Source organism: Chiloscyllium plagiosum, chromosome 2 (genome assembly GCF_004010195.1).
Source record: "Chiloscyllium plagiosum isolate BGI_BamShark_2017 chromosome 2, ASM401019v2, whole genome shotgun sequence".
Lineage (NCBI taxonomy): Eukaryota > Metazoa > Chordata > Chondrichthyes > Orectolobiformes > Hemiscylliidae > Chiloscyllium > Chiloscyllium plagiosum.
The window spans coordinates 111,052,144-111,071,794 of record NC_057711.1 but is presented as its reverse complement, the minus strand read 5'-3'; the positions used below and the strand labels follow the sequence as shown (position 1 = coordinate 111,071,794).

General features: G+C 41.1%; 1 protein-coding gene across 2 annotated transcripts in view; it reads right to left on the bottom strand.

Moving 5' to 3' along the window:
• The window catches only part of palm2akap2 (palm2 and akap2 fusion), a 330,335-nt gene extending 314,080 nt beyond the window's left edge, over nucleotides 1-16,255 (bottom strand). Inside the window, exon 1 of one of the 2 annotated variants that reach the window (XM_043715729.1) lies at nucleotides 15,963-16,255. The gene's annotated coding sequence lies outside the window, so the exon portion shown is untranslated. The remainder of the gene's footprint in view (nucleotides 1-15,962) is intronic. The other variant, XM_043715738.1, reaches the window with a different exon arrangement.
• Nucleotides 16,256-19,651: the final 3,396 nt, after the last annotated feature.

The following is a 19,651-nucleotide window of genomic DNA, read 5'->3' as shown; positions in this document are numbered from 1 at the left end:
CAAATAATCAATCATGCATTTATTTAACTCCTTTCTGGAGGTATGTGTTAACTTCCATCATCTTAAATTTACTGAGTTAACCCATTTTTGCCTGTATAATGTTTTACTAACTAAAGCAAATGAAGCAACTGTTACCTCATTTATATATCTTGGGAACTGTAGACTTGAAAATGTTGCTTCATTAATTGTCATTGTTATCAACACACCCCACTGTCACTAGATACTTCAAGACAAATTGTCATCATATGATCTCTCATTAATATATGCTCTTGGCTATCTAATTTTCTTTTACATTGTTATACCTGTGAAATACTTGAACAGCTAATCTTCAAATGTCTTTGTTCAAGTTGTCTTAAAATTCTTTCATGACAAACAGTTCTTAATTCTGTTTTAAAACCCAAGTCCATTTCTAGAGAAAAAAATCTTATATAAAGGGTAGTTCTTCCAAAATATCTCTCATAAATTGGACTGAGCAAGAAAAACTGAAACAAAAGATTATCTAACGAGATTGACAACCATTGGTATTGTGACACAATAATTTCCTGTGACTTGCCAACTTTTCTATAGTAACGAAATACTTCCATTCACACACTGTCTTTCTGGACACTAAAAAGTACTTCACTACCAATCAAATGCTTTTTGAAATGTAATCAGTGATTTAATGTGGAAAACGCTTCAATCATTTCATGCACAGCAAACGCTGATAAACGGCAATGTGACAAAACCCAAATTATCATATGTCTTAGGGGTGTTGGTTAAGGGGTAAATGTTAGATAGTGGCATCATAGAGTACTTCCCTGGTCTTCTTTAAAGTGGCCGCTGGATCTATTATATTTACTTGAGCAGGGAGATGTGGGTTTATTTCACTGTAAGGAGATTGGGTGCAAAGTCAAGGCTGATACTTCCCACACAGACATAGAAACCTTGCAGTGCAGATGGAGACCATTCAGCCCATTGTGTCTTGGCCATCTCTCCAGAATCGCAGGTAGATAAGATAGTGAAGAAGGCATTTGGTATGCTTTCCTTTATTGGTCAGAACATTGAGTATAGGGGTTAGAAGGTCATGTTGCGGCTGTACAGGACATTGGTTAGGCTACTTTTGGAAAATTGTGTGCAATTCTGTTCTCCCTCCTATCGAAAGGATGTTGTGAAACTTGAAAGGGTTCAGAAAAGGTTTAGAGGGTTGGAGGATTTGAGCTACAGGGAGAGGCTGAATAGGCTAGGGCTGTTTGCAGCATTGAATGCTGAGGGGTAACCTTATAGAGGTGTATAAAATAATGAGAGGCGTGTATAGGGTAAATAGTCAAGGTCTTTTCCCTAGGGTAGGGGAATCCAGAACTAGAGGGCATAGGTTTAGGGTGAGAGAGGAAAAATTTTAAAGGGACCTAAGGGGCAATGTTTTCATGCAGCGGGTGGTGCATGAATGGAATGAGCTGAGAGGAAGTGGTGGAGGCTGGTACAATTACAACATTTTAAAAGGCATCGGGATGGGTATACGAAGAGGAAGGGTTTAGAGGGATATGGGCCAAGTGTTGACAAATAGGACTAGATTAGGTGAGAATATCTGTTTGGCATAGATGAGTTGGACCGAAGGGTCTGTTTTCATGCTGTACATCTCTCGGACTCTATGAACTGCATCCCACCCAGACTCAGTCCCCACCTGATTCCCATAACTCTGCATTTATCATGGCATGTCCCTGAGCACTACGGATAATTTAATGTAGCAAATGAATCTAACCTGCACATCCTTGGACTGTGGGAGGAAACCAGAGCACCTGGCAGAAACTCATGCAGACACAGGGAGAATGTGCAAAGTCGACACAGACAGTCACCCAAGGCTGGACTTGAATTTAGGTCTCTGACACCATAAGGCAGCAGTGCTAACCATTGAGTCACTGCATCGCCCAAATCCCCAAGGACTGACTATAGGTCGTGGATGTCCTTGTCAGCCTCTTAAAGACTCTCTCCCGACTGACAATGCTCTTTCAAATCTATGTTTTTGACCAAGCTTTTGGTTACTTCTGTTAATACCTATTTGGTGTTAAATTGTGTCAGATAATGCTCCTGTGAAGTACTTTGGGATACTTTGTTATGCTAAAGGCCTAATATAACTACAATTTATCGTCGATGTTGTTGCCCTCCTCAAGAATACTTCTGACTTTTGTCATGCTGCAACATTTACATATTTGGTAATAAAGCATGCTAACATGTAGAGCACTATCTGGGGATTATGCTGATGCATTTTTATGAAAGTATTCAAAAACTCGAAGAGGGTTAAATCAAACAAGGACTTATTAAATATCTCTCTTCTTGATTGAATGGATTGAAAGCTCTGAGTATAAAATGATAAGAGAGACTCATTATAACAAATTCTATATTTAATCATTTTCCAGTCTCCACTGTGCTTTAGTAACAATCTACTGTGCAACACTGAAGTGGACTGTCATCTAGTGACAGAGGCTTGCTATTACAATCTTTACATGTGTGTCTATAGTTTCTTTACTTAAGGCTGTTAATTCTGACTGGTCACTATTCTGGAGATTTTATCTTACCCTTCCCCTGCCACTACCTCCTCTTCCCCCTCACCACTGGGTGTATGACACGTTCATAATTCGGCAATCCGTGAGCTACCTGAGGTGATGGTGAACTGCCTTCTTGAACTGCTATAGTCCTGAGGGTGTACAAACATCTATAGTGCAGTTGATGTGAAGGGAATGAATGTTGAAGATAGTTAATGGGATGTTGATCAAGTGGACTGTTTTGTATTGGATGATAGCAAGCTCCTTGAGTGTTGTTGTAGTTGCATTCATTCAGGCAAGTAGCAAGTATTCCATCAGACTTCATTCATACCTTCGCACCATGTTATAAAAAAACTGCGCTTTACTACAGAGCAATAAATGTGTCAATCATCCAGGCCCTTTGAAGCTTCAATACCCAACACACTTGAAACCATTTAACCTTCCATAAACAAACGCTGTGAAGATGTTGGAGCTCAGACAATGAGAGCTGTCAATCAATGCTCAATGCAGCCCTTTCAACAATCTAACAATTTTATGGGCATCCGGCCTAGAATATATATTGAGGCATGACGGAGTTATACCTTAGTTTTGGATGAATGAGGGCGATGGGGAAGTAGGAAGGTGCCATATGTTGGCTTGTGGTTATGATGGTCTATGGGAGTAATTTGGGGAAATACTTTGGCATGGGAGCACATAATGGCCCATGGAGGGATTAGGAGAAGACATACCTTGTCATAGGGGCATAATGGTTTAGAGAGTTGTTTGGGGTACATATTTGATTGTGGGAAGGGACATGAGGAGGACATTTTGAAGAAAGTTTTAAAAACTTTCCGCATGAAGTGTATGGCTGTGAGACATAGAGTCATAGGGCTGTCCAGCATGGAAACAGACCCTTTGGTCCCACTTATTCATGCTGACCAGATATCCTAAATTAATCCAGTCCCATTTGCCAGCATTTGGCCATATCCCTCTAACCCATCCTATTCGTGTACCCATCCAGATGCCTTTTAAATGTTGTAGTTGTATCAGCCTCTGCCACTTCCTCTGGCAGCTCATTCCATACATGCATCACCCTTCTGTGTGAATGTTTTGCCCCTTTGGACCCTTTTAAATCTTTCCCCTATGACCTTAAACCTATTCCACCTAGTTTTGGACTCCCCTACCCTGGGGAAAGGACCTTGGCTGTTCAACCTATTCATGCCCCTCATGATTTTATAAACTTCTATAAGGTGGTCATGTTAGGCCTCAACTTTTGATGCTGCAGGGAAAATAGCTTCAGCCTCACCTTATAGCTCAAACTCTTCAACCCTGGCAACAACCTTGTAAAATTTTCAAGTTTCACAATATCTTTCTTCTCGCAGAGAGACAGAATTGAATGCAGCATTCCAAAAGTGACCTAACCAATGTCCTGTACAGCCAGGACATGGCCTCCCAATTCCTCTACTCAATGCAGTGACCAATAAAGAAAAGCGTACCATACATCTCCTTCACTATCCTGTCTATCTGCCATTCCACTTTCAAGGAACATCTCTGAGATGCTGTCAAATGCAACTCTTCACAAATCTGACATGATTCAATGAAAACCATGGGGCAGTAGGAAATGTCTATCACTGCAATGGAGCTGGCCAGATGAGGAACAGTGGGTGAGGGCTCACAACCCCAACGAGTTGTATCCTTAAAAGACCCTCATGAAAGTTAGAAAGCTTGGGTATGAGGTTGAGAATCCTGAAATTAGGTCCTGGCCACTATTTTTAAAGAGCTCCCGAGTCAACCAAATGCACTGAAAATCTAACCAATACATCAAACCATGGGGCAGATTGGAAGCAACTTCCACTTATCCAGTAGAGTCATAGAAATGTACAGCTCGGAAACAGACCCTTCGATCCAACTCGTCCATGCCAACCAGATATCCCACCCAATCTAGTCCCACCTGCAAGCACCTTGCCCATATCCCTCCAAACCCTTCCTATTCATATACCCATCCAGATGCATTTTAAATGTTGTAATTGTACCAGCCTCCACCACTTCCTCTGGCAGCCCATTCCACACACGCACCACCCTCTGTGTGAAAAAGTTGCTCCTTAGGTCTCTTTTATATATTTTCCCTCTCACCCTAAACCTATGCCGTCTAGTTCTGGACTCCCCCACCCTAGGGAAGAGACTTTGTCTATTTATCCTATTCATGTCCTTCAAGATTTTATAGACCTCTGTAAGGTCACTCCTCAGCCTCCAAAGTTCCAGGGAAAACAGCACCAGCCTATTCAACCTCTCCTTATGGCTCAAATTCTCCAACCCTGGCAACATCCTTGTAAATCTTTTCTGAACCCTTTCAGGTTTCACAACATCCTTCTGATAGGAGACTTGAATTGCATGCAATATTCCAAAAGTGGCCTAACCAATGTCCTGTAAGCCGCAACATGACCTCCCAACTCCTGTACTCAATACTACTGTGTGTTGGAATCTGTAAATAGCAGTGGAGGGGTTGAAAGTGGTGCTGACTGGATATTATCAATGTCCTTGTGAAAACTAACACTGTGTTTGAGTATTGGTACCTAGACACAGCAGATAGATAAAGGAGGGGATCAGGGATAGATCCTTCCAGAGCATTAGAGGTAACGGTGTGGGAATAGGAAGAGAAACCACTGCATGTGATACACAGAACCATGGAAAAGTTACTGCACAAGAAGAGGCCATTCAGCCCATCAGTGATGTCTGAACTTGCAACCCATTCTAATCCTACTTGTATATAGCCTTACAGATTACAGAGCTATAGGTGTCAACTTTTAAAAATTGTTGATGATTTCTGCTGCAACAATCAAACCGGGCAGCAATTTTCAGACATCCCCCACCCTCTGAATGAACATTTTTTTATTCATGTCTCCACTAATCCTTTTACCAATTACCTTAAACCTGTACCCCTAGATAACTATAGGGGCAACAGGGTTTCCTATCCACTCCATCCAAGCTGCTCATAACGCCTATAGACATTACTGAGAAAAATGGTGAAAATATCTAGATTTAGATGTTGAGTTAGGTAAAAGTTCTAGCCACGGGGAAAGCGGAGGAGACCTCCATCGGCTCATCTTCAAAGTAACAAAATGGGATTATTTCACATCTACCTAAGACGGCAGATGGGGTCGCAGTTGGACACCTCAACTAAAAGATGGCAACTCTGACAATGCAGAACTCTGTCAGTACTTCACTGTGAGTGCTACCTGGAGCTATGAGCCCAAGTCTCTGGAGTGGGATGACCTTCTAAGTCAGAAGTGGCACAGCTACCAACTGAGCTGAGTAGAGTTGAGCAGAAATAAAAACACTACACAGAATTCTACTGAACAATATCAGTGACAAAAATTGAAACCCAAATGCAAACAAACTGTTTAACTGAATGGTACTTTTATAATGTCAATTACAGCAGAGAGTTGAATCTGAACAAAAGAACACAAACAAGGCATTCATTTACATTACATCTTACCAGTCTCAGAATATCCTAAAGTAATTTAAACACTGTAAATGACTTCAACTCACAGTCACAATTGTTAAGTGACCAAAAGCTTTAGCTATTTTTAAACACAGCCAGAACCTACAGATAGTAATGAGATGAAAGACAAGTTAATCAGTTTTTTTCAGAGCTGAGGAAGAATGTTGATCAGTCCTTGCGAGTTGTGCCATGGCATATATAAACAATAGGAAAGGTCACGGAGTGTCCCACAGCATTTTACAGTCAGTGAAATACTTCTGGCCGGCAGTGATATTGGAATGCTGGAACTGCAGTAGTCAATGTACACTCAGAAAGCTCCCACAAATCATATTGCCATGATGGCTGGAACACTTGCCTTTAACGATGCTGGTTGAAGGATAAATGTTGACCAGGACATCAGGGAGATCTCGCCTGCTCTTCTTTAAAATAATGTCTGGAGGATCATTCATAGTCACTGAGAGGGCCGTCAGAGCCTGTCTGTAATGGCTGAAATCATCAGGGAGCTTTAGTCCCCAGCAGATTGCCTCTCCCATCATTACTTGTTTCCTCCTTGATGAAACTCTGCAGTTCTGGCTGGCACTTCAGTTGTTGTCTTCATCATATAAGAGCCCGACTCCAGAACGCTGGATTATCTGGGAAACCAAGTCACAGCCTCCCTTTACAGCACTAGCCGTATTGTGGTAACTTAATTCTCAAATGCACGGACAATCTTTGGGACATGAAAACAGCTTGTCAGTGTGTTCATGAATAAGTGTGAGTGAGTTAAGTGGGTAAGGGAATAGGGTAGCAGCTGGATAAACTGCCAGCCTGGTAGCTGGGTAGGGTGACAAGTGAGGTCAGGTGGTTTGGTGGCACAGGGGATAGTTGGATCAGATGGGGATGGTGGGGAATTCCAGACTGGTCAGGGAGGTGTAGCTGGGAGGTGACCAGCTGGGGCAGGATGAGGAGGGGGGTGGGAGGTGGGTGTGTGGAGTTGGAGGATTGACAAAGAATTGGGTGGTCAGAGGGGAGTTGGATGTTGGGCTTTAGCCACCTCGGGTTGGAGGGACAAGTTTGAGGGTCAGGGAGGGGTTAGGTAGTGGAGTCTATTTAGCTTGAGTTGGTTGTGAGTTGGAAAGTCAGGGTGGCATCAGATGGTAGAGCCTACTGAAGTTGGTTCCAGGTGAGCATGGCATGGATTACCAAAGGTCAGCGGTACAGTTACCCAGAAGATAGAAGTGGCTTCAATCTGTCTTAATATTTCCTGAAGAACAATTCAAAGTAAGTAAATCAGAACTATCCAGAATTATAGAATTATGAAATCTTTGTATTGCAGATAGAGGCCATTTGGTCCATCGAGCCTGCTCTGACCCTCCAAAGAGCTTCCTACCCAAATCCACTCTTCCACCTTATCCACGTCATCCGCATTAACCATGGCTAATCCACCTAGCTGGCACATCCCTGGACTCTAAGGGCAATTTAGCATGGCTAATCCACCTAACTTTGTCAGTGAGTCTGAGGAAGCAAGGGGACTGTCCATTGGAAATTCAGACACTCCAGGCCATTCCTGTGGTGGCCAGTGCATCAAGATTTCTGTACTGTCCCAAAAGATACCTCTGATCATATATCTTGTCTTCAAGTATCTGTAGGCTTGAAGTTCTGGGTCAAAATGCCATCCGTGGCTCCTCATGATAGTGAAGCACTCCCTCAGATAACCTGATTTAGGGAAGCTGATGGACACAAAACCTATAAAGTTTATTCTTATTCTCAGGGCTGCACCTTCAACAGTGTAATGTCATCATCAACTGTACATGTCAAATGAGGCTCAAAACTCTGTCTCTGTGTGGAGTTTGTACATTCTCCCCATGTCTGCATGGGTTTCCTCCGGGAGCTCCGGTTTCCTCCCACACTCCAAAGATGTGCAGGTCAGGTGAATTGGCCATGCTAAATTGCCCATAGTGTCAGGTGCATTAGTCAGAGGGAAATGGGTCTGGGTGGGTTACTCTTCGGAGGGTCGGTGTGGACTTGTTGGGCTGAAGGGCCTGTTTCCACACAGAAGGGAAACTAATCTAAACTAATCTAATCTAACTCCAAGGAAAGATTGTTATTAACTGATTTAAGTTAGTTTTCAATAATTGGATAATTAGATGGGCTTTTCAAATCAGTGTATTCTCAGATTAAAATAGCAGGTTTTATGAATAAAAAAACTCTAATATATCCTTCACATTTGAAAACATAAACATTTATATTATAACTTTGATATAAATTCTACTGACATCTTGTGGTTAGAATGCATCAGTACAATTGAAACATTCTTGGAGGGGATTGAATATATGTAACTCAAAAGTCAATAGCAACTTGAATTTTACCGTGTCTTTCATGTAGAAAAACACTCCAAACCAGTTCTGTTAAGTTGTTTGAATCTTATCATAAACACGAGATTCCTTAGATTTGGTTCATATTTTTATTGAGGGACAATGATAATCTGAGAAGTACACTTCACTCACTGAATAGTGCAAATTCTTCCAAAAGCACAGTGTATACAAAATGACATTTTTTTTAACCACGTGCTCAAAGGGTTCTCAAGGAGTTGTGGGCATGTGTGCCTGCATTCATGGCATCAAGTATAATCAGTTATTCATAGGAAGTGGGTTTCACTGGCTGGGACAGCATTTATTGCTAATCCCTAATTGCCCAATGAACTAGGTGGCTTGGCATGGCCAGTTCATAAGTGGGTAAGAGGAAACCACATTGCTGTAGGTCTGGAGCCATGCATAGACCAGACTGGATAAGGACCACAGATTTTCTTCCCTAAAGTACATTAATGAAACCAGACGGTCTTTTACAAATATTGTTGCGTGGTTACTATTAGACTAGCTATTAATTCCAGAATATTTTTTATTGAATTCAGATTTCACCCTCTGCCATAGTTGGATTCAAATCCACATCCTCAAAACATTTAATTTGGATCTCTGGCTCAGTAGTCCCGTGAAACTACCATTACACAACTGATTCCCCGAATGCATAAAGACTTTGAAAGAAGGATGTTAAGTTTTGATGATATATGGATCCATTTTTCTTATTTAACTTGCTGATTTATGTTTCTCCTTTTCTTTTGGTTCTGGAGTTGGAGTAGAGCATTTTTCATTTCAGCCACAACGTCAACATCCAACTATTCCAAATCTGGGTCAAGCTCTTCTCCCAAATGTTCCATTGGCTCCAACCACGTTAATATAGTGGAGCCAATCTCCTGCCAAAATGACTGTGCTATGTCCTTTTTAGTGAAGGGATTTATGATCTTTCAATGCCAACCAACCTCCCCACCCACAAAGGAAATAATTTCAACAGAGGTGGCTTAGTCCAACTTCGAACATTTAAATTTTCAAATGTTTTTCTTTAATTTCCTTTCTACCTCTGATTCAATCTTTTTTTCTCTCTCTGCTTTGTGATCTGTTCCTGATTTGAGTTGAATCCACTATTTCCTTTTCTGTTGTTTATGTGTTTCTTTCCCAATCTCACTGGAAGTGCACTGTTGGTCCCATCATTCAACATGGTCCCACATGCTTCACTTCTTGCACCATGCCATCATCAGCTCATACTTCTAATAGTTTACGGCATAATTCATATTTAAATTGATTACTTATTACCACTCCAGTCCAATGAGATTTGGCCAAAATTTCATGGAGCAGTTGGATTTAGAATAAAGTTCTTGATAGTCTGCCTCCAAAATGATTCCTTGTCCTCACCCGTAGGTAATAGTGGGCTGTATAATTTCCCACAACAGGTCTCCAGGCTGACGCTCTGCAAGAAATTATCATTGCTGGCAAAAGAGTTATGCTGTATGGCCTAATGTATATGGGCCTAATTAAATTTCCACCATGTGTGGTTTTATATCACCAGTGTCAAGATTAGAGTGGTGCTGGAAAAGCACAGCAGGTCAGGCAGCATCTGAGGAGCAGGAAAATCCCCGTTTCAGGCAAATGCCCTTCATCAGGATTTTTCTGCTCCTCGGATGCTGCCTGACCTGCTGTCCTTTTCCAGCACCACTCTAATCTTGACTCTGATCTCCAGCATCAGCAGCCCTCACTTTCACCTAGTTTTATATCACCAGCCTGGACTAATATTTGAACCTAGATCGTAGATTTGAAAGGCTGGTGACTAATCTGCTGCATCGCTGAATTTCCCCAATTTTCTTTTGAAATGTCAAGTGTTCCAGTGAGATTGTCAATGTGAAAGGTCACTGATCTCTGAAGATCCAGAGATCAGTGAAGTGGGTGTCTGATTCCTTTCTGAGCAGTACCATAGCAGACATCTGTATGATATTCAACAGATGAATGGTGTTCGGTCATCTAAACGTACTTGTTTGACATCAGCCATGACTTCTGCTTCATGATTCACAAACACCTGCATTCTTGAAACCAAATAATAAAAACGCCTACTCCTTCAATTGGAGCAGATTGTAACTTAATTTCATCCTGCTCAGTCAAAAGTGAATGTTTTCTGAAATAGTACAAAAACAGACTTTTTCACTTTACTTTAGACATATTTTCCCATAGTCCATGATTCATAGAATCCCTAAAGTGTGGAAGCAGGCCATTCAGTCCATCGACTGTACACCGACATTCTGAAGAACATCTCATCCAGACTTACAACCAACTCTATCCCTATAACCCTACATTTTCCATGGCTAACCCATTAACTTGCACATCCCTGGACACGATGGGCAATTTAGCATGGCCAATCCACCTAACCTGCAAATCTTTGGACTGTGGGAAGAAACCAGAGCACGATGATTATATTTGCTCATTCATTCTCCAATTTATAAAATGGTGTATTCTGCAAATTAGGTCATGATCATTCCAAAAAATAAATGAATATATAATAAAAGATTAGAAATGCCACACTCAACTGGCATGAAAAACAGAACTCGACTTCCCCGGTTTCTGAACTTCTGTAGAAAAGTGATGGTTGAGAGGTGACCTAATAGATGTATTAAAGCTTATTTCTGCATTTTATAGGGTAATTATATAGACGATTTCATTTGTAGGGAGTACAAAAATGTAAGATAGTGACAAATAAATCCAGTAGGGAATCCCTTTGAGAATCATTAGGATGTAAAACTTGCTACTGCATTAAATAATCATGGTAACATTTAACAGATTGTTGCATTTATGGGAAACTAGATTAAAGGGGAAAAGAAATAAAAAGTACTGCTGTGAGAGTGAGATGAAGTAGGGTAGGACAGGTTTTGTCTGTAGTACCAATACCAGCATTGACAGTAGGCTAATGTTGATGTGAAACTTTAACAGTTTCTCCTTGCACAGATGCTGTTTGGCCTGATGAGTATTTTTGGTTTCATTCCTGCAGTGTTAGAAATTCCACTCCTGTGACTCCCTCTCAAACAATCTTGGAAATGATGCAGCTCAAAACAGGCAGTGAGACGTATTAAGCCTACAGTTCTGTTTTTATTCCACAACAGTTTGTGGAACAGAATTCTAACTGCCACCTCATAGCCCTATCCCATGTGTTTTGATGTGTTATCCTTTTGTGTGATTGACCATAAGTTGAGCCTTTCCCTGACCCTCTCTCTGACCAGTGGAAATGGTGATATTTCTCAACTGTGCAAACTTCAAACTGGTCACCCCTTAAATTTCTCAGCTCTGTTTAAATAAAATACAAATTTCTGAAAACTCCAGCAGCTTGGTAGAAGTCTAATGATATCCTGAGGAACCTACACTGACTCAGTCTCACTGCATTCATGTTCTTGCTAATATTCAAAGCTATTCCAAGTAAGATGCTGTATGAGATATGATTATCTCTTTGCCTTATATCTAAGATTGCAATTGAATTTTTTATGGTCTTCATCATTTCTTTTGTCACCTTTAATGACCTGTACACACAGACCTCTCTACTCCCCTACTCTGTTTCAAAATTTTTCATATAAGGCTCATTTCCTCTTCTTACCGTGACAATAATACTCAAGTATCAGCTTGCTATGGAGTTTGTGAGTTCCATTACACTACTTAAATAGTTAATACAATTTCACTCATAAAAAATATTTGGCTCATTTTACGATAATTATTACAGCTAATTTGTTCAAAGAGAATTGCTGATGTGTGAGTGGGGGAGGGAACCATTCAATTCAGATCCAAACGTTCTGTGATACATTCCGATGTGTTATGGTTGACAACTTCATTTGATTGTGGGCTTGCTGGACGTGTACTGCAGAATCATCACCCAATCTGTACATGCTTTCTCGGGGCAGCAAGAATACTGAAATGAAGCTCCTGGTAAATCACTGTTGCAGTTAGAAAGATGTTGGGACTTTGGATGGTCTTTAGCAAAGAGGTGAAAGGGCAATTGCTGCATATTCTGTGCTAACATTGTAAATTGCCTTGGCCTTGTGAGTTGGTGTTGGGAGTGATCGATGAATGGACCAGGGTGTCATAAAGGGATCAGATCATTTGGAGGAATGAGGGGAAAGGTTGGAGCAGAAATTCAGGAAAATGGATGGAAAAGTTGAGTTCTCTATCATAGTGGAGAATGGAAGGATAAGGAAGAAATATCTGAAGGACTGTAATGAAAGATTTCATCATCAGAACAAATGCAAAAAAGTTGAAGAAACTGGGAGAATGGAATAGAGCCCTTTCAGGTATTAGGCTGTGAGGAAATGCAATGAGGGTAGCTGTGGGAGTCAGTGGAATTATAGTGGATATTGGTTGTTGGATAATCTCTAGAAAGGGAAGCAGAGAAATTGACAAAAGGAACAGTTGAATATAGATCATGAGAACCATAAGAACATAGAAGATGAGATAATGGCAGACAGTAGAAGGAAAGTTGATGAAACATTTCAGTTCAGAGCAAGAACAGGAGAAGACACCAAAACGTCCCCAAGGAAAGACATAAGAGAAAGGACATGAGTATGTCTGAAACAAAGCATATTCCAGATACCCAACAAAAATACAGGCGTAGGTAGAACTGCATGTACTTTACAGGAATTAATATGCGATTCAATGTGAGAGCCAGGCTGGGAGGGTATTGGTGAATGGGGACTTTTTGAGGCTCTCTGCAGGAAAGAAACATAAAACTTTCAGGTCATCCTGATGAGGACTGGGGTTGTAGAGGCCTTGGACATCTGTGGCAAAAAGGAGACTGCTAGCACTGGGAAACCTTTTTGTTTATTCATTCATGGGATGAGGCCAACACTGGTCAGGCCAGCATTTATTGCCCATCCCTAATTGCCCAACGGGCAGTTAAGAGTCAACCATGTTGATGTGGGTCTGGAGTCACATGTAGGCCAGAGCAGGTAAGGATGGCAGATTCCTTCATTGAAAGACATTAAGAATAAACCAAAGGAAATTGTTAAAATAAGGAAGGGCATTGCAAAGGCTTTGGAGATAAGTATGAAGAGATTGGACAAGGGGAGAAGGAATGAGGTTGAAACAGGAAGAAATCAGTTCTGTGAAACATAGTTCTCTTTGTCTTAACCTATCACAGATCTTTCTTTTTTTTCTTTCTTCTGCTACCCTACAATGCCACCCCCAATCACCTGACTGCCTCCTCCACAACCAGCTCCTAGTTTGTGTCTACCTCTGCACTGTCACATCTCTATTTTTTCAATTCTGCCAACAGGCCATTTACCTGAAATGTTAACTCTGTTTCTCTCTCTCCTCAGATGCTGCCAGGTCTGTTCGCTATTTCCAGTATTTTCTGCTTGTGTCGCGTATTTCTAGCATCAACAGTATTTTGCTTTTGTAGACTTTGTCTGCCTCTCATTCAGTTTTTCACAATCCTCATCATTATCGCCCAAATTTGGTTTAATCAGCAAATTCCAGTTCAGTTCCCCTAACTTCCAATTCATTGTATTAAAACAAATAATAGTGACCACAACATGGATCCCTTTCATTAATTTTTAGATGAAGTCTTCGAACTATATTTGATATGTTGAGAAGGAGATGGGGGCAGAGGAGAGTGGACAATGAGAATTCCTATGCCATTTTCATCAGTTGGCTTTCATGCTCTCTCTCTCTCTCTCTCTCTCTATGAGGGAGACAGGACATGGGGGAGCATAGCGGGGTGAGCACAAGAGACAAAATGATCTTTTCTTTTCCTGATCATTTATGATTTTCAGCACACAAACTTATAGCATTGTAGTAATTGATATAGCTCCAAAAAACTGAAGCCAGGAGCGGAAGTGAAAGGAAAAGAAGGAAGGACAACAGTGAATTATTATACTGGCTTTGTCAGCCATAATTCTGCAGCTGCATCGACCAAGGACTATCATAACATCCCATTCTCTTCGTGAAACTGTGATTGCTTTCACTGTTGGTGTTAGTCTGCATCTATAAATCCTTGTAGTCAATCATTCAAAGAAGTAGGTTAGGACTGAAACAAAGACTGAAGTCAATTTCCTTTGTGCTGCTGATAGCTAACCACTCTAAATCGAGACATTTAATGCTCAATTGCTGTGTCCACACTAAATCCTGAGTTTGTTTTGATGAATAAATATGACAAGCCTCTTTCATTATTCATAATATCAATTGCCTATTCACGTTTGACATGCATGAATAATTGCCATTATGAATTTTGTAAGCAAACTCATTCCACTTGTATATGACTACCATTTTTTTATTTCCTTAAGATGTAACTTAGTTCAAATAGGTATCTTTTATTGCTTTGTGTTTTTATTGGTGGTTGAATAACAGTTCATTTAAAACCCACATCAATAATTGGATACATGATCTCTTCATAGAATCATTGTCAAAGTAATTATTGAATTTAACTTGGTGGTCTTTTAGAAATTGCTGTCTTAATGAATAAACAAAATATTTACAAGTAAGGCAGGCTATAACATCATGAGAAATAGGAACAGGAGTAGGACCTTCCATTCATTAAACCTGCATCAACAGTCAATAAGATCATAGCTGATGGTGTGTCCTGCCCTCCAACTAGAAATTCAGAGCCAAGCCTACCTCCATTAGCACTGAAACAATGACACAAGTCTATCCCTAAAGTCATGGCTTCACTACTCCTCTGACATTGGATCTTCTGTTTCCAAGAGCTGGTGGCCAATCAGTCAGCAGTACCTTGTCAAGTGAATTTAGAACAGGCCTGGAATGCTGCTAAGTGAGGTCAGAGGTCAACATGGCCAGCAAAGGAGCCCCATAATCTGTGGGAAGTCTAACATGACATTCTTCCCTGACATGTTAAATCTCAGTGATTCACATTCCAAAGCTTAGCTGTATCTCCTCCAGCTTTCTGAAATTTAACTCAATCAGTTGAACTCTGAACCTGAACCCGTGAGGGTTCAGATCACTATGCCTTCTTAAGGTCCAAAACCCCAAATCCATCCTGGGTTCTGCGGATCTCCACATTTGAGCACAAGATGTTACCACCTTGCAGGCGAGGTATCCAATAATAGATACTTCCAAATTTCTAGGCCTGGATTCTGCAATATCCCTTGCCCAAGTACATTGTTACAGATGTCCTCAATCATACTTGGGTACAAACTGTCAAATGGCTACCAAAGGTATAGAACAGTGGGATATGAAGAGGCACATGCCAGTGACCCAGTGTAACAGTCTTTCTTACAACTTTCTTTCTCATAATATCATGAGTACTTTGTATTGGTGAATTGTTTTAGGAATAAAAACAAAGCAATTGAGTTTAACTTCTGCCATGATAATGTTCAAGACACAATGTACAGACTTGTTGCTCCTCCAAAACACTTTGTCTCCAGTGACTCTTGCCTGGCTTCTAATGCAGCTGCACTTTTACAGTATTTAATTTTAAACATAATAATTACTTTAATTGTAATTGAGAAGTATTTCAGCTTGCTGCTTGCAGGATGTTAACAGTTTGGGCCTAGGAATTTTTTTTTTCTCCACCAACTGATACTTTAACGATTAAGAACATGCATAAAGAGAAATACAAATTATAGTACTTGCTTTCAGTAAAGTATAATTATAATGCACTATACTTACTTTGATGAGGACAGCCTTCTGGGAGATGACAGCAGCTGGTCCTGTTATTCCAGTAGAGGTAGAACATACCTGACATTTCCCTGAAGATTAAGATGGATTCTATGTTAAATCAGTGTGCATGCCGAGATTATTGCGAAAATCCAACTATGTGATAGGATCTCAGCTATCAATGCACTGTCGTGCGAGTGTCACTCAGGCCAAGTTGTCCTTGAACCCAGCAGCAGATTCAATTTCCCCTCAGGAACGGTTGTCCAATATAAAATCTCCAGACTGGTATTGGCTGTCCCAACCTCGAAGCTGCTTCAAGAACGTATGCAGAAAACTGCAATGGAGTACGAGCCTGGATTAAAGATGATAATGTGTGTGAGACAGGGAGAATAACTTAACCGGTCACTGTGTGCCTCTGTTATTGGTGGCCAAACAATGCGAGTGTTGTGCAGGAAATAGCAAGATCCCGGCAGTGTGCTCTTACGCTCTGAGAGGAGGGCTTACAAAAAGGCCCAGGCAAAGAATTGGCCTCACTTTCAAGGCCGTTTTCCACACATGTGGACCTATTCCAGTGCCATCGCTTTTTGTGACTGTCTCTATTCTTTGCACATGTGTAAATACTTGGATGTGTGGCTTCACTGGAGCCCTCCATTCCAATGTTTGTTTTGTTGAAGTAATCAAAGGCGTTCAGTGTTTCACAGGACTGATGACCGCACTCTTCTCAGTTGTGTATAGATATGAAAAGAAACACAGTTTAAGGGGGATTTAAAGACACAGCAATCTTATTTAATTGCTTGACATTGACAACCCTTTGCAAGTGTACTGCAGCTCAGCTTCAGAGACAATGCAATCTTCGTGGGGCACAGTTTTGTAACTTATAAAGGTGCCATATAAAAACTACATATAAACATTATCACTTTTGTTTAGTATTATAAAGTAATACAAAGAAATGCACAGAACTAAAAGATATCTTGAAATTAGTTATAAAATGATTATCAGAGAACTCAGTATTGTTCAGTTATCTGAAGGAGCTATGAATGTACAAGTAATGATAAACAGGAAATAGCTCTGGTCAGTTTAATCATTCTCACTGTGCCTTCAAAATGTACTTCACATTCAGCGCAGCAAAAATATTCTTACCAGGTCTTGATTCCAGGCACCAAGTTTGTTCTGACATTAGACTGACAATAATAAGCTGTTAACAAATGTAAGGACTGTTAGTGTCCACCAAATTAACAGAGACATATGGATAATGATTTAGTCCTTGAGCCTATTCCATCATTCAACAAGATGAAGGTCAGTTCTGCTCTAATTCCATATTGTAAAGGGTGCAGTTAACTGGATGGCTGGTTTGCAATTCTAAATGCAATGAAAAGTGCAAACTTGCAAAACGGGGCAGGAGCAAACCATACCCGGCTCCTCCTAACATTCAGATAGGCTGTTGGAACCTGGAGGTTCTCCCCCTCCATCTAGCATTGAGGAAATCTCAGAGTCTGAGAGCTGGTCCTGAGGAAGTCAGACCAGTGTCAAGTACTATACATGTGTAAATGAAGGGTCACTTGGCGATGGCATACGGCCTCTGTGGAGTTATTTCAAACATTGAAACTATCAATTTCAAATTTAAAATGAACAATGGATCTTGTATCGCTTGCGTTTGTGGAAGACAATTCAAACCATTGACCACCTTTTCTGTATCGAAGTGTTTCTTAATTTCACTCTTGTGAGTCTGTCTCTAATTTTTATGCTATGTCCTTTGTTAGATTTCCCTGCCAGCAGTAACAATTTCTCCAAAGTTTGCTATCTGCTTCTGTTCATCATTTGAAAACTTTGATTAACTCACCTCTTTCTGTGTAATAATATTATGGCCAAATGATTTTCAGTTTAGTTGTTTCATTGGGCATCCCCACCATTGAGATCAGAAGTAAGAAGACAATAAAGTAGTAGAACATAATCTTGAGCTTTGCTACTGACAACAGACAATGTCCTGACATAGAATTCACATGCTCACACCTGAAGTAAAAGTAATAAGGTACTGAAGGTCTTTGAGCACGCATTTGTAACTGTGAATGCTGAAAGACAGCATTTGAGGAGAGAGTGTATGGGTGTGAGACAGTATAAAGATAAGGAAGTGTGAGCTTGGCTGCCCAGTTCAGGTGTGAGGAGCTGCCTGGAAATTCTCAAGAAAACCTTCAGCAGAGAATGGGAGTAGGTGACTATGAAAGTCAAACTCTGGCTTCTGAAACTGAAAGCCTGCAGGAGTGAAATTAGGCAAAGCTTCTACACAGAAAAGGTGATGAAAGTTTGGAACTCTTCCACAACCAATGATTGATACAAGATGCGGGGTTTATTTTTTAATCTGGAATTGATTGTATTTTGTTAACCATAGGTGTTAGGGAAGGGGACAAACAGGTATATGGCATTAGGATACAACTGACAGGTCAGAAGGTTAATAAGCTCAATATCAAGTTGTCAAATGCTTCTTCAAAAGACATCACACACACACACACACACACACACACATATATACACACATGCACATATTGTTCAATGTACCACACCCTCTCACTTGCCCATTGCAACCCCTGGCACTGAGGACTTATGCCCAATATCCAGATATTCCACCTCATCTTAACAATGAATCCAGCTGCACACGGCCTCTCTCTGTCTCCACATGTCCCCATCGATTCTACCATGGTAGACACATCCCCAAGTACAGTGCTATTATGAGGCTGCACAAGGGAAAGAAAAATGGCCTGACCTTGGTGCCTTGGTTGAACATAGCAGCAGAATCTGCTACGGGAGGGTAGTAACATTTGCAAGGTCTTTTAAGTCAGTTTTAAAATCCTTTATGAGCCATCAATAAAAAGTAAAGACTGATTATGAGAGCAGGGATCTATTTAACTTGTAACATTGATCAAATACCTGTTCACAACATGATTCCTCTGCTGTGAGATGTCCTGGCCTACAGTCCCAAGTTTTTAAACATTTCAAGATGGCGCCGGAATGGTAGGTAGTAGCAGGCTGCTCTAGGCTAGCAGCATTGTTTTCTTTATGTACTTTTCATCTTTTTGCTTTTCTTCTTCCTTTCTTCTTCATCTTCAAGGCCAGAGTGGTGTTGGTGGGGCAGAGGCTGTGGCATTGGCGGCATGGACTAGGACCCCTTGTGGTGGTGACAGTGCCTGGAACCTGGGTTCTCGGTGGCATTACGCCTGCAGCCTGGAGCTCCACTGGTGGTATGCCTGACCCTGGACTCTTGGCAGTGATAGGCCCAGAGCCTGGATTCTTAGTGGTGGTAGGCCTGAGTCTGGATTCCAAATGGTGGTCGGCACAAAGCCTAGATTCCTGGTGATGGTAGGCCTGAGCCTGGACTCTTGGCAGCAGTAGGCCCAGAGCCTGGATTCCCGGTGATAGTAGGCCCAGAACCTGGATTCCTGTCGGTATCGGTGAGGCACTGGTGGCGACAGTAGAGCTGGGGTTCCTGGGACCTTGGCGTCATTATTGCTGTTCCCAGAGCAGGACTCTTTGAGGGCTGGAACACTTTGTAGAGACCTTAAAGAAGCCCTGAAACCATACTTGAGATTCCAGTTTGAAAGAAGATGACCTCTTATTTAAGAAATTTCTTTTTATCCTCATTTTACCTCAAAACAGCGATGGACAGTGGCAACAACACACTGTATCTTCAAGATGTAATGTGATGATAA